The sequence below is a fragment of the Caloenas nicobarica genome, chromosome 3, assembly GCF_036013445.1.
Source record: "Caloenas nicobarica isolate bCalNic1 chromosome 3, bCalNic1.hap1, whole genome shotgun sequence".
In the NCBI taxonomy this organism is placed as follows: domain Eukaryota; kingdom Metazoa; phylum Chordata; class Aves; order Columbiformes; family Columbidae; genus Caloenas; species Caloenas nicobarica.
The window spans coordinates 51818521-51832454 of record NC_088247.1 but is presented as its reverse complement, the minus strand read 5'-3'; the positions used below and the strand labels follow the sequence as shown (position 1 = coordinate 51832454).

Here is a 13934-nt window from a genome sequence, read left to right as displayed (position 1 = left end):
TATTTTTATTCCAGCATTTGTTCTATATGCAACTGTCTGTGGTCAGCTTTGCTGAATGATTTAATAAATCCCAGACATTACTTAGCCTTCTGGTATGTTAGTAATGCTATTCTCTAGTTTTAAAAAGTAAGATTTAAACCACTTGAACTTTAGCTATTTAACAAAAGAGAACATGTATGTTTGAAACAGTATCAAAGAAAGACTAAAATGATGCTGGGTGCTGAACATAACACTATTTCATAAATTACACATTCAAACATCTACAGATGGAGGGAAAAATGTCTCCCAAAGGAAGTTTTGAATTGGCTGTTATCACTGCAACTAGACAGGAGGCAAAAATGTCTTACTTTGTACTGTGACTTTACAGATTTCTTCCCAAAAGCTACAGAGTGAACTACTGTATCTGAGGAAAGCCTCTCAAACAAAGGCTCCCAACTCATAACCAAGTCACTATTCCAGCTCTTCGTAGTATTTAGGTCAGGCTGTGTAACAGCCTGTGCCAGGGGAATAGGAGCGTGTTCCTGCAGCCAGCATTACGGAATTCCATGACATTTGCCTTGAGAGCTAGCCAAGACCAATGATTTTTTTGATTAAATGAAGCAGATTTATGAAATAAGCTTTCCTGTAGTGTTTTCCCCTCCTCTTTTCTGCGGTGCGAATATTGTTTGGGATGACCAATATATTAATAGTTTTTAGGAGCAGAAGCTGCGCAATTTTTTTCAGTATTGTCATTGGTAATGATATTTCATATGCTATGCTATGATAATTTTTCTTTGTTGTTTTGGAAAAGGCACAACATTACATGAGAATGAAGTGGGACACAAACAAAGCAGGCTTGGCATTAGCTCTCACAGGTTCAAACAATTAAAAGAAAGATGGCAAAGTTCTTTTAGATATACAGTGATCGCTCTGTTATGCTAAGGTAAAAAGAACTGTTTTATATGAACTTTACTGTTGGGCACTGTTTGTTTTTCTTTCTTTATTAAATGTCTTTCGCCCTCCATAACCTTTCTTTGATGTGAAACTAATTTAAATTTAATCAACACCGTCTTCTTTGTCCACAGTCTGTGCAGTATCTGCTATGTGATAAATCTACGGTATTTGGCCTTTGAGTTACATCCGCATTGGAAAAGGTCAACAACTCTAGATTCAACTTATGAGCTGAAAGAGAGTCTTATTCTAGTTTTCTATCCAGACCCTGAAGCTCAACTGTTAATTGCAGACAAGCAATAAATCAGTTCTTGACACCAGGATGTGAAGTTTGCCTCTGGGCTGTTTGCCATATCAGGCAGAGGTACCTTAGAAGAACCCTCATTAAAGCATACTGTACTGTAATTAGGCTGACATGGCCCAGGAAAGTAGAGTTTAACTGAATTCCTGACATACTATTGCATCTGGTGAAGGTAGTTTGGTTGAATATATACTCACACCTGTAAAGGAGTTTAACCACCAAAACTTGCAAGATTTTATTGAAAGCCAAACAAAATAAAAGCTGAAAACCTTGCTCTTTATACCAGAGCAAGAGCCAATTTTGAGAAGGACAGCAGAGCCACAGGCACCTTGTTGGCAAAAAGAGTTGTGAAAGTTTTACCATGTAATGGAGAAATAGCATCAAGTCAACCCTTCACAATCAAATGGAATGATTTGACAGTGAGAAATGAAGCATTTTTTTCCAGAATATATATTACCATTATGCCATATGCTACACTTTGTTTGTCTAAAGCAGAAAAGACATACAAACAATAAGAAAACTCTATTGTGAAAAAGAGTCAGCGAGAAATAAAAAAGAACTAATTTTACCAGAGCCAACAGAGGAAAGAAGAAAGTGAGTTAATGGTAGTAAGATTGACTTTATGCAACTGTCATACAGCTCTGTTCTTGAAAAAGAAAAAAGCAATTCTCCAGACAAACACCGTTCTTGAGAAATAAGAAATGTCTCTAGCCTGCAGTACTTTCCTCATAATACTTATGAACCATCCAAGTTTCTAAATACTCCTAAAAATGGAACTACAAGCACGCTTTAGAGAGGTTTTGCTGGTCCACAAATTAAGTATAACAAAATGGGGACTGGTGGTCACCACCAGATCTACGACTGATAGGTTGCTATCTATACACTGCCTAAAATAAAATCTCTACATTTTTATCTCTCTCTTTTATGAACATCACTTATCATTATGGCTATATGGACATCGATGTGTGTCCCCACAAATCAGTGAAAGCAAAACAACAAAGAAAATGTGCCAACTTCACCTTGAATGTCTCTCTTATTGTTTTCAGTTATCTGCATGCATGCCAAAGCCTACACTAGTAACCTCTGGCTCTTTGGCAGTGTAAGCACTTCCAGAAAATAGGAGAAAAATGGAAAGAAGACGACCATGACAATCAACATATTTACCCCCTGTGATTGTATGAGAAAACTTAATCCAATGAAGTGGAACAAGGAAGCAAACATCTAAGTGTTTAGTGCACAGCTGTGTCACTTATTACATATATGTTGCCATGGAGCAAATGCAGTTTTTCAATTTCCATTCTTGCTATTAAACAACTTGGAGTTTATCTGAAATCTCTGAAATACAGCCTGGGATAGTGAATTAGCAACTAGCCTTCGTAGGGGTTTATTATATAATCATCTTCCAAATACACTTTCAAAAATAATAATTGCCTTTGCAGTCTATTAATTATTCCTTCAGAAAATATATTTCTTTTTTAAGCAGAAGACAGAAATATAAGCAATTAAAATAAGTTGTCTAGAACTGCCACATACTGAAGTCCTGACAGAGCCTTTTATCAGATCTATGTCCTGACGTATTTTCAAAGCAATATAATTTTCTCTATGTGTGTTTTATTAGAGGTCCCCTTAGTGTCTAGTTTGGGGTTTGTTTTTTCTTGTCTCATCCGACATTATAATTTGATCAAGATGTTCTTTGCATCATCTTGCCTTATAGTTTAATTGCTTGTAGTACGGCTGTGATAGCAAGTGTGATGGGAATTATGTATAGCTGGAAATGTAGATCCCCCAGACCACGCTCAGAAAGAGCCTGTATGATGCTTGCCATGACTCGCAGAAATCCTCCAGCACAAAAAATAATCCAGTCCGACCGCCCTCCTCTACTACAGTCTCGATTGCTTTAATTACTTTATTGAAGTATGCAGTTTGATGTTCTGATATTATACCTCCATTTGGGGAAAAAGCAATTGTGGATTTCTCTTGTGCTCTTTATTACACCACTTCTCCTTGGCAGGGTCAGTTCACACCCCACTGGCTCTGGACTCCTCTGGACTCAGTGTCTGTGGATCTGCACTGCCAGGACACGGCAGTTTTCATCCCTTAAGTGTTATTTGGATTATAAAAAAGGCAAATGTTCAAGAGGCATGTTTCTGGCAAGGTTTCAGTCCAGAACTAAAACAGAGAAACACAGTGTCTCTTTTTAGTATTGTCACTGCTTCTAAGGGGCACCTACTGGATTGAATTAAAAAGAATTTAACCACTATTTATATGATTTAGCTAAGCAAAGAGGTATGAGGCTAAAAAAATCCCTGGAATTCAGCCAAGAAAAATAAACTTTCAGCTGCCAATTTGTAGCCTGTATTTAGTGGCTTTAACAACTAACTGTATCTTACAATGAAAGCAGTATTTGGGAATGTGACTTTTCTCTCTTTTTAATTCAAAGGCAACTTGATAGCTTAGCCATCAATACCCATAGCCAAGTTCTCTGCAGCTCTGACATGAGTAAGAAATTATACTTCTTCCCTATTTTTGAATGCAGGCTGGTAGGTAACAGTTATTAATTTGATAAATAGCGCAGAGCTGAAATAAGGTGTTACTATCAACAATGATGCAGAAAACTATATTCATTTTATATTGCTTTCCACTGTAGTCTTACAGCAGTTCAGGTTTTTAGAGTGAACAGAGACAGTTCTTTGACCATTGTTGTTGTCTTCTTCTCTTGGCTAAATAAACATATCCAACAAATATGAGCATTCAACAGAAACACAAGGAAAATACCTTCATTACAGAAGATTTAGCAAAAGAATTTACATTTCATCTAGTTAAAGCAAGTAGAAGAGAAAGGGGGTGATGGTTAAAATTACATTAGACAAGTCATCTTTCATTTCCTTTCATTTAAGCTCAAATGTATATTCTAGTAGGAGCAGCAGAAGCAAAATAAGACACAGAGGGAAGGAAATGTTAAAATAAAGCAAGATAAGAAAGTAGAGTGAAGCATGAAGTAGGGATGACCTGGCAAAATATGGTTACATTTTGGAGGCCTGGGTTCAGGCAGATATCAGGAACAGGGAGCAGCAGGAAGAGATAAATCATCCCGCTCCTTCCCCCCGGAGATAAAGATGTTTAAAAACAGAATAAAAAGATGAGAGTCCAGGAAGATAGGAGGTTAGGAAGAGGCAAATGTCATAAGAGCAAAAAAGAAGTGTGACGGATGTAAAATATTATGTATTTTGATGTTTTCTGCAATTGTCTCAATTCCTTACAGTGCAGTTTCTTAACAGACCAAACAGTTAAGGATCTTGGTCCAGTTCACGCAGGAAGAATAGTAGCTACGTACATCTCTTAGTTAACTAGGAACAGACATGAAAAGAGGATAATGAATTTGGAGACAAAGGAGATTTTAGTATCATGGTACCAAATCTTTTGTTCTCACCTGAAAGAAAAGAGAAAAGCAGATTTTCTGGGAGGACAGAAGGGAAAAAAAGGAGTATGGGTGGGTTGGCCAGTGAGACCAGAAATTGAGAATGACACCTCGATGAGTTGCTGCGTGTCACGAGGCTGAACTTGACAACATGACGAACCTCTGCTTGTCACAGCTAAGAATTAGCTTGTGTGGCTTTATATATGAGTGGTGCCTGCAACACAGAGTATCTTTCAAGCTACTCTGGGATGTATAAGTGGAATAAAATGGGAAAGAAAAGGGGAAAAATGACAGAAAACCGACAGAAGAGAGGAGCTAAGAAATATGAAGAGAAATTACAAACAGACCAGTATTAAGGATAAGTTGTATTCTATTAATAGTGCATTCCCATACATAGGGAAGATGTATCAGTGTGTCAAATGGAAGACAAAACTTTTCCTCCTATGTTCTCAGTAAAGTAAGGATTTCTGTGATCACCAAGTAAATGCTTTGCATGTGGCACTTCAGTTTTGAATAGACCACTTACTACTGATGGAAATACAGGATCATCTGATGCTCCATTTGCCTCTTCTGCCTGTGTATCTGTTAAAGAAAACATTTACAGCTCACCTAACATCAATCTTCTCAATATTTTTAGCAACATCCAGCTCTGGTCAGGCAGAAATAGATTGTGTTTTCTAAAATAATAAACTGTTTTCCAGTGATGACAACTCTATGTTCACCTTGATTAATTTTAAGGGGGTGACCATAAGGTAAGGATTCATGGTGGGCTAGGGAAAATATGACTACTCAGATTAATAGTGACTGCAGGGCTATATAAATATTTAATATACTGAACGAAACACTTCAGTAGAACACACACAAAACATCACCTCTGCAAATATTTCATGGGGCACTTCCTCTTCTACTCATTTTCTACTCCTGTGGCCTACAAGAAGCTTACAGCAAAAATTAAAATGCTTTCGTAGCTAAAGATAAGTCTCAAACTAAAAGGAGGCTGAATGACTAGAAATTCTTCAAAGGAAGCCAAGAACAGCTGTTGTTTATTCTAGTCTGATATAACGAGGCAGGAACCACCACACTCCCTCCCACTCTCACGTTTCTGAGGTGAGACTCCCACATCCAAGGTTCTCAGGAACAGCACAAGAGCTTTAGCTATATTTAAATGGAAGTCACAATGTCAAAATTACAGGCTATTGCTGCTCTGACATCTGAACATCATCCTCCCTCCCCCCTACCTGAGTTTCGCAGTGGCCCGAAGACCTAAGATGGCCAGCCCAGAATCTCAAGGCTGCAGGTTTCAGGGTTGGTCCTAACCAAAGTCAGCTTTAAGGAGAGGCTGGATCTGTTCTTGAAAATGTAACTTTTTAACTACTTTTTCCCAAAAGCCTTTCAAGCAAGCTTATAAACTACCATTTCCTCATACTGCCCCCCCTTTCTATCCTAAAGAACAAACCTGTTCGGTCTGCTCCTAATCTTCACTCTCTTACTTCCTAGTCCTGCCTCACCTCCCATGGCATCAGCAGCGTCCTGTCTGCAGAATGGCTAAGGCTCCTAGGCGTGCAATGCCACAGCCAGATGCTTGCATGTTTTGTCCCATGTAGAGTTACTCTTGCTTCTCGTTGAGGTCCATGGACACCAGAAGAGAAAGCCAGGCTATTTTCCCGTGTTATCTGTTCTCGTTAGTGTTCCCAAATGGCTGAGAACAGCCCAGAGCAGTTCTACCTTGCTGATACAACTGCTCCCACTGCGAGAATCAGCCTCACTCTGCAAACCTTGCCCTGCCTCACCCCATGTGTACGGATCCCTTCCTTTAGAAAAGGGTAAGAACACAAATTAAAATGTCATAAGAAGTACATGGTATGTGGCAAAGTTTGCAGCCTGATTTCACAAGGACGGCTAACACATGACATTTGTTAGAAAAGGGTCTGGATGTGGTCAGTTTGAATGACCTTCCATAGTTTTTTATACACAAAACTTGGAAACAGCATTTCTTCCTTTCCTTGTTTTTTCTTTTCCTTCTGGTTTTATGTAAATATTTACATCAACATAGCAATGTTTCCACAGCACACTACAAAGCAGGAAGGATGTATTTTGAAGGTAGGGCAGGATCTGTTGCTAAGTTTTAGGGGAAATTATTTCTTTCTTAAAATAATTCACTTCCTTGCTTTACAATATTGTGACAGTTTGCAGTGTAATAGATGAGATTTATCAAGGTGTATGAGATCAATTAATTTGTGGTGACACTCTTGAAACCCATGGGCTCAGCACTAAACCTATGCAGAATATACTACAATTTGTTGGACAAACATATTCAGTTAAATCAGCCTGATTCTCCAGAACTTCACAATCTATACTGCAGTGTTTGAACATCTAAAGTGAATATTCTGCAGCTGGAAAAATATGTTTTGTTCCATGGTCAAGAATGTATTCTTATAGGATTCATACAACACGATGTACCTACAATTGGAAGTAAAAGACAGAAAGGTGATATAGTGATTACTCTAAGCAACAACATCCACATTTTTTCCTCCTGTTAAAGATTTACATGGATGATTTATTTTATAAGTATTGCCTTGGTGTTAATATTTATAAGGAGACAACATACCAATGGGAAATTATCATAAATATTCTGGAAATCCCCATCTTCATCTATACTTGTATTCCTGAAACTACCAATCCTTATATATTCATTTGTCATACAAGCTTGCTCTTTGCCATAGAAGTATATTTGAGGTTATTCTATATATATATATTCTTCTATATACATTATAACTATTTACACATATTTTCCCAACAAAATTTGCATACTTAAATGCCTGTTAAACTCTACCTGGGGTCAACTCACATACCTTTAAAATACCTCCCCAGTAAATACATCACAAAAAAAATGCAAAACAATTTATGATAGAAGGAAGAAATTATTTTCTTAAACTGAATACAGCTAAAAATGTGGGAAAAGGGATCTGTACAGGATGCTGCTGTAGTCTAAAAGAAATGCTGGAACTTAATTTGACAGGAAGTCAAATACTAGAGTACATTTTTATTTATACATCTGATGAGACTTGCATGTCCATGGGCTTGCATTAAGCATGATGTCATGTTTAGTTTGGAAATGAAATGCATAATGAAGAAATAAAATACGGTCCATAGATATTTTATAATGACACACAGCTACAGGTTGCTGATAAACAAACTAGAAGTCCTACTCAGCTGTACTGCTCCACCAAGAAGACATTGCACGTCTTTTTTTGTAGATCTTAAATAAAATAGCTCAGTGGAGGAACTGAAACTCTTCTTGAAGCATTGAATGCACCAGCTACTTTAAGGCACTTGTTGCAGTAAAGAGTGAAGTCAAAGTTCTCAGAAATACTTTACTGGAACCAGTAGCATCATGTACCTCTTACCTATGCATATGTACATACTAACACAAACACAAATACAGATATATAGATGTATACACATTGTAAAAAAAAGCGTATTTTTTCTTAAAACAAGAAATCATCTTAAAAAAATAAATCTGTCTTCCAAGGAGCTGCACATTGACAATAACAAATGCTGTTAATTCCAATCTCTGGGTCTAGAGTTGCAAACTTTCCAAATGGGTACAGATGGACCAAGAGCTGTATGTAGACTCCAATTTTGCTTGCTACTTAACATTTCTGTGCAGATACCACATTCACACTTCAACAACAACCTGACAGGCAATGGGGAACTGTAAGCAATAAGCACCACGAAAATGGTGTAGGAGGAAGAACTATGTGTAAGATGAGGCATTTTAAATTGTAGCAGAAAAACATATCAGAAAATAAAAGACAATACAGAAGAATGTAACGGTAAGGGAGACTTGTAACAGGCTATTCACCTTTCATCTTTATGATTATCCTCTATATCCAGAAAATTCAAATTATGACTTGTGTGCTTTCCGTGATCTCATGAGTTTTCTAACTTATAAATAGTGTTCAATAACAACTACTCCTGCTGTAGGTGGCATCCCACCTTCTATTAAGCTTATTGTCATATTTTAGTACATAGTACATATAACAAAAGTCTTACTCTTGCCTGGGATCTCACACTGGCCATCCTGTTAATACAGCTCTCAAATCACATACTTTTCATGGCTCTGGCTTACAGAGCTTCATAAACCAGGTCCTGGATGAGACGGAGGAAGTTTATTTCCAGTCCCCGTGTGTTAAAGAAATATTAACAGGAAGATGTACCAAGAAAGGCCATTAGGATAAGACCCAAAGAGCTTAAATGATGAGAAGAGAGTCAGGTTACATTTAGACACCACCGTAAGACATAGTATAAAGGCATTCTTTTATCTCTAAGAAGCCAGTGCAGTTGGAGGAAACAAAACCTACATGTACGCATATTTGTTTGCCATATCAATAGTTCAGCCATATGGCACGGGAGAGAGAGAGAGCAACTTCCCTGACTGGAAACCCACCCTTTCTGGTGGTATTTCTCCAGATGACATGTGGGTGATGCCATCTGGTGATCAGGGGACCTTGTGTCCCAGAGACCCTGCAGGAACATGACCCCAGCACCCTCAGCCCCGGGGTGGTGGGGAGGAAGACGCCCTCGGGTGGGGAGCTGCACCATCAGCCCAAAGCACCACAGCCTGTTATCAAGAACCATCAAAACATATGCATCGAGAGGGCAAACCCTTGCTATTTCCTGGGCTGTTCATTTCTTTCTTTTCTCTATTTATTGGCCTACATGAGAGCAGAAGGACCTTAGGAAATCCCCTCCAATTTTTAGATAAAACTTTCAAATGACAGAACAGAATTGAAAAAAGCAGCTCCACCAAAATGACCCCAAATGGCAATGATCCACAAACAGCAACCATCAGAGGTCAGGATGCGGGTGTAGGGAAAGGCTTAGTGGAAAAGACTGGGTGATTTGATAGATTAAAGATAAATCTGAGAGAGAAATAATAACAGTCTTCAAACATGCAGAAAGCTCCTGCTTGGGGAAAAAAAGAAAAAAGGAATAATCTGTCCCCTGAGACCAAGGCCAATGAGTCAAGAAGCAGTGAGTTTATGCCTCTGCAACCAAGTCTAGATTAAAAATAAGTTTCTAATTTTAAGGGTATTGATGCACTGGAAAGGCTGCCTAGGAAGTTGTATGATCTTGTAAGTGCAGGTCTTTAAAAAAAGGCTAGAAAATTATCTGTCAAGAAGTGAACACCTAACCCATCCCTTTTGTAGTGGTGTGCTAAATGCAAGATATCTTCTATAGTTCCTAAAGTACTATGATTACATATTACAGATGAATATGCACCCCCATCTCCACCCATTGCTTTCATGAGTGATGCTGCTGTTCATATTTATTCACCTCACCTATGGATAACGATACCTACGATTATGTCAGAAACAAAATTTCCTTGTACGCAGTAAAAGGAATCAATTCAGCAAGGAGCAGCAGCACAGCTTTTGACTTCTTGCTATTAATAAAATGGTTTTCACCACTCTGAACAATACACAAACTAGAGATCTGACAACTTCACCAAAACAGAGAGATGCAGACTGCTGATTTCATGCTACTTTCATTGCAGACCACTCCTCTCCCATTTGCACCAGGTAAGTTGCCATAGGAAGACTGAGAGAGGAACATTCCATTCCTAATGCTGTTCTTTTGAGTACAAAGACCTGTATATTCTAATTATAGCACTATCAGCTTGAGAACAAAGAAAAAAAGGCTGCTTTCTAGAAATTTAACAAGATGTACAGTCTCCATTAAAAATGCTTTACAAATTGCAAAGCTAAATTAACTAATTCTACACAAAGCCTGTGCATTGAGTTCATCAGTCTTTCAGGGAGAATGGAAAAGAAGAAATTACATCAATTTATACCTAAAGAGCTGTTGGAAAAGCCCTTCCTGGTGAGTCTGTCTACAAGAATTTCAGAGTTTAGAGCCCAGGGAAATCTGTATTTAAGTTATTAATTCTTTTATCTCAAAGTTTGAATATTCTGCTTTAACATAATGCAATGAAGGGCAAACAGATGAAAACTAAACTTGTAAATATCACTTAATGTAAAAGAGATCCCAAAGGAATGGTGGCTAGCCCAGATTTATTCCAGGAGTAAGCATCAGGAGGAAAAAGGGTTTCTGTAAGCAGAATTGTGCAAGAAACAATTATTTTTAGCTCCTGAACTTCTCTGGGATTCCAGATATTCAGGATTAAACAGAATGCCTTAAAAAAAAAAAAAAAAGAAAAAAAAGAGAAAAAGGAAAAGAAATATGGGAGAAACACATATGTGTACATGGACTGACAGTCACTTACTGCACACAAGTCCATTTGGGAAGCCAGGCAGAAGTCCTGTCTCTGCCTTGCTGGAACACGGCTCCAGTCAGCTGCTGACGTGATTTTGGTTTTGTGTTTTAATCTCACTTACCTGACTCTGTCCACTTCATATCGCAACAGGGACTCAAACTTTACGATACCTCTCTGTGTGTAGGTGTCCTAATCATCAAACCTGGAATTAGTCCCTGGCTCTGTATTTCAAGATCATCCTTTGGAAATCTCAGTCCAAAATTATAACCTAAATCTGGTGGAACAACGTGAACACAGGCCCTCTTACATGCCACATAAATATCTGGCTAAGGATACCTGCTATGCTTGATCTCTCTTTTTTTCCTCATTCTGATCAGAAATTGTTAACGTGAGATCACGTACCCTCACAGCCAGTATCACTACCATTTTCTTGTGAGAAATATCTCAACCTTTTGTCAGATTTTGTTTCTATGAAGGAGTTGCAGAGATGCTAGATGGACAATTCAAGCTAAGAGCAATCTAGCATACAAGCTTGAAGAAACTTGCATGTTAAAGCAGCTGCATTTACAACTAGGACAGCAGAGTGCAAAATTTTTGAAGGTACATTTGCATTCATGTCCAAGTGTGCTCTGGCTTTAAAAGAGACCTCTTGCGGCAAGCGGATAGTAACATACTCTGGATAGATCATATGTATTTGGATAGACCACTTTGCCATTTCAGGTCATATACAGCCTCTACCAAGTGACAACTCTTGGCTTTCTGAGGCCACTTTTGTATGGCTGTCTGCAGCTACTAGTAGGAAATTCTGGAAATATAAGGCAATTTATATGTTTGATAAAAATATTTGACTACAGAATATCTCCTTACAGCGCTGTTGAAATGCTGTTGCTGTTCCTGTTGATGCAAACTTTACACGGCTCAATCTCTCAGGTCTATTAAAATCATATAATACTTTTTTATGGAGCATAATATTTGAAAAAACATTTCCTGTTCCTCTATAACTAATCTGCTAGTGGTTCACCAACTGTAACAGTATACAATACATCCATTTTACTGTTGGAAATAATTCGTTCTCTTGCTAGCCAACAATCCAAACCTGCTTATATCTAAAAATCCCAATTACACAGGATGTAGACTAAGGTACATATTTTTAAAATATCTACGTTAATTGCAGAGCTATAAAAGCAGTAAAAATGCATGGTGTCCCCTGATCAGCAGATGATAGCTGGTTGATCCTGGGACTCTCTTTTCTACATGGTGACAGTGCCGTAAAGCTCAGGGCTCCTTTCTGCCTTGCCTTGCGCTGATGAGGAGGAGTCTCTTCCTAACTCACATCCCGGGGCAGCAGCCAGGAAGGACACCGATATTACAGCACCCCAAACTACAGGGGTGACAGGAGAGGCCAGGGGACGCACGTGGCTGAGCCACGGCTGGCAGCCCAGCAGGGGCTGGCTGAGAACCCACGCCGCTCATTGCAGAACTGAGCACTCCTGGGCACCCTCTCGCCACTCTCCTGCATGGCTGGGCTGTGGAGCGCGAGGGTTTTTGTGGACCTCCACTCCACCAACAACAGCCCTGCTCCAATTCTCTTCCGCTCACGGTACACCCTCGATGAAACGCTTCTTTGATGAGGAAAACAAAACAAACAGAAGGTGAGAGCCTGCTTACCACTCGCACCCTCACTAGGCTGTGAGGAAGAAAGTCCTGCCATTTAAATCCCACTTACATGGGGCTTATCCAAACAGGATGGAGTACTTATGAAAGTAAAGACTGCATGAACAATCCCTATTTATAAATACGGTACATTTAAAATGTTTGTAGAAGCAGCTTCCATAGAGCAACAAAACTCTTCCTTGAATATTTATGAAGAAACCACACAAACAGCTCTTTTGTTTTCCGGACTGCAGGACTGGTTATTAAGTCCCAAGAAAACAGACATGTAAGGAGTCCTGCTTCAGCTTTAGGCTTTAAATTACTATTCATGCCAAAGGCAATGACACGTTCGCATGTAGCTCTATACATTCTGCAATAATGAGACTTAACATTTTAATCCTCGTTCACTTATTTTCTTTGACTGATATCTGAACATTACTGTCAGATTATTGTCTTAATATCATGTGTTATATGGGCTTTCTTTTATTACTTCCTTTCTGCTAAGAAGATATGAACTGAGCATGGAGAATGTATCTGTAATTAATGCTGTTCTCAGACTGTTTATTATGATATAGGACATAAAGTAAAGCTTTTTATTTTTTTCATTAAAATGCTTTTATCAGGACCAATCTTTAATTATATTAGCAATAGTACCTACCTCACAATTGCTTTTTAAAAGCAATTTCCCTGCTGTATAAGATAAGCAAAAAGAAACAGAAGTAGAAATAAGGTTTTCTTTTTTCTTTTTAAATGGAAATTCTCAGTCATCAGAAACTATGTGAATATCAAAGATGTAACTCTGTCTGATAATACTATATCAGATATATGCTGATTTTCAGGTATTTGTCTGCACCTGTATTCACTGGTAAAGGCTCCTATAAAACAAAATCTGTATGTGCACATATTACATATGTAATATGTATTTGTACAGAAAGATAAATATACTTTATGGAAAATGCCATTATACCATTATAAATACAAATTTATGGGCTAATGGATGGAATAAATCAGTAACTGTACTTAAAGAAATCTTAAATTTTCAGGTTTGTGTATACATAAAGACTTTAAGAATCTTTAGAGGAAGGGCTATAATTTCTTATGTGCTCATGTAATTGGTAGACATTTGGATTACTTATGGCTTTTCTATATGAAAAATTTCTAAAAACGGTATTGTTACCACTAATGGAAAAAGACATACAGAATATAGTAATATCAAAAATTATGCAGGACAAACTTGGAGACAAAATTATCTTTAGTTGTAAATAGAGATAATTTTCATATAGGAGTTCAGCTGCAGGAAATTCTGTGTCTCTGTAGGCAACGAAGAGCTAATGTAATGGAAGCCATAGAAG

General features: G+C 38.1%; 1 protein-coding gene across 1 annotated transcript in view; it reads right to left on the bottom strand.

The window, feature by feature from the left end:
- Nucleotides 1-13934, bottom strand: part of NT5DC1 (5'-nucleotidase domain containing 1) — a 136930-nt gene that overhangs the window by 48392 nt on the left and 74604 nt on the right. The window lies entirely within an intron of this gene.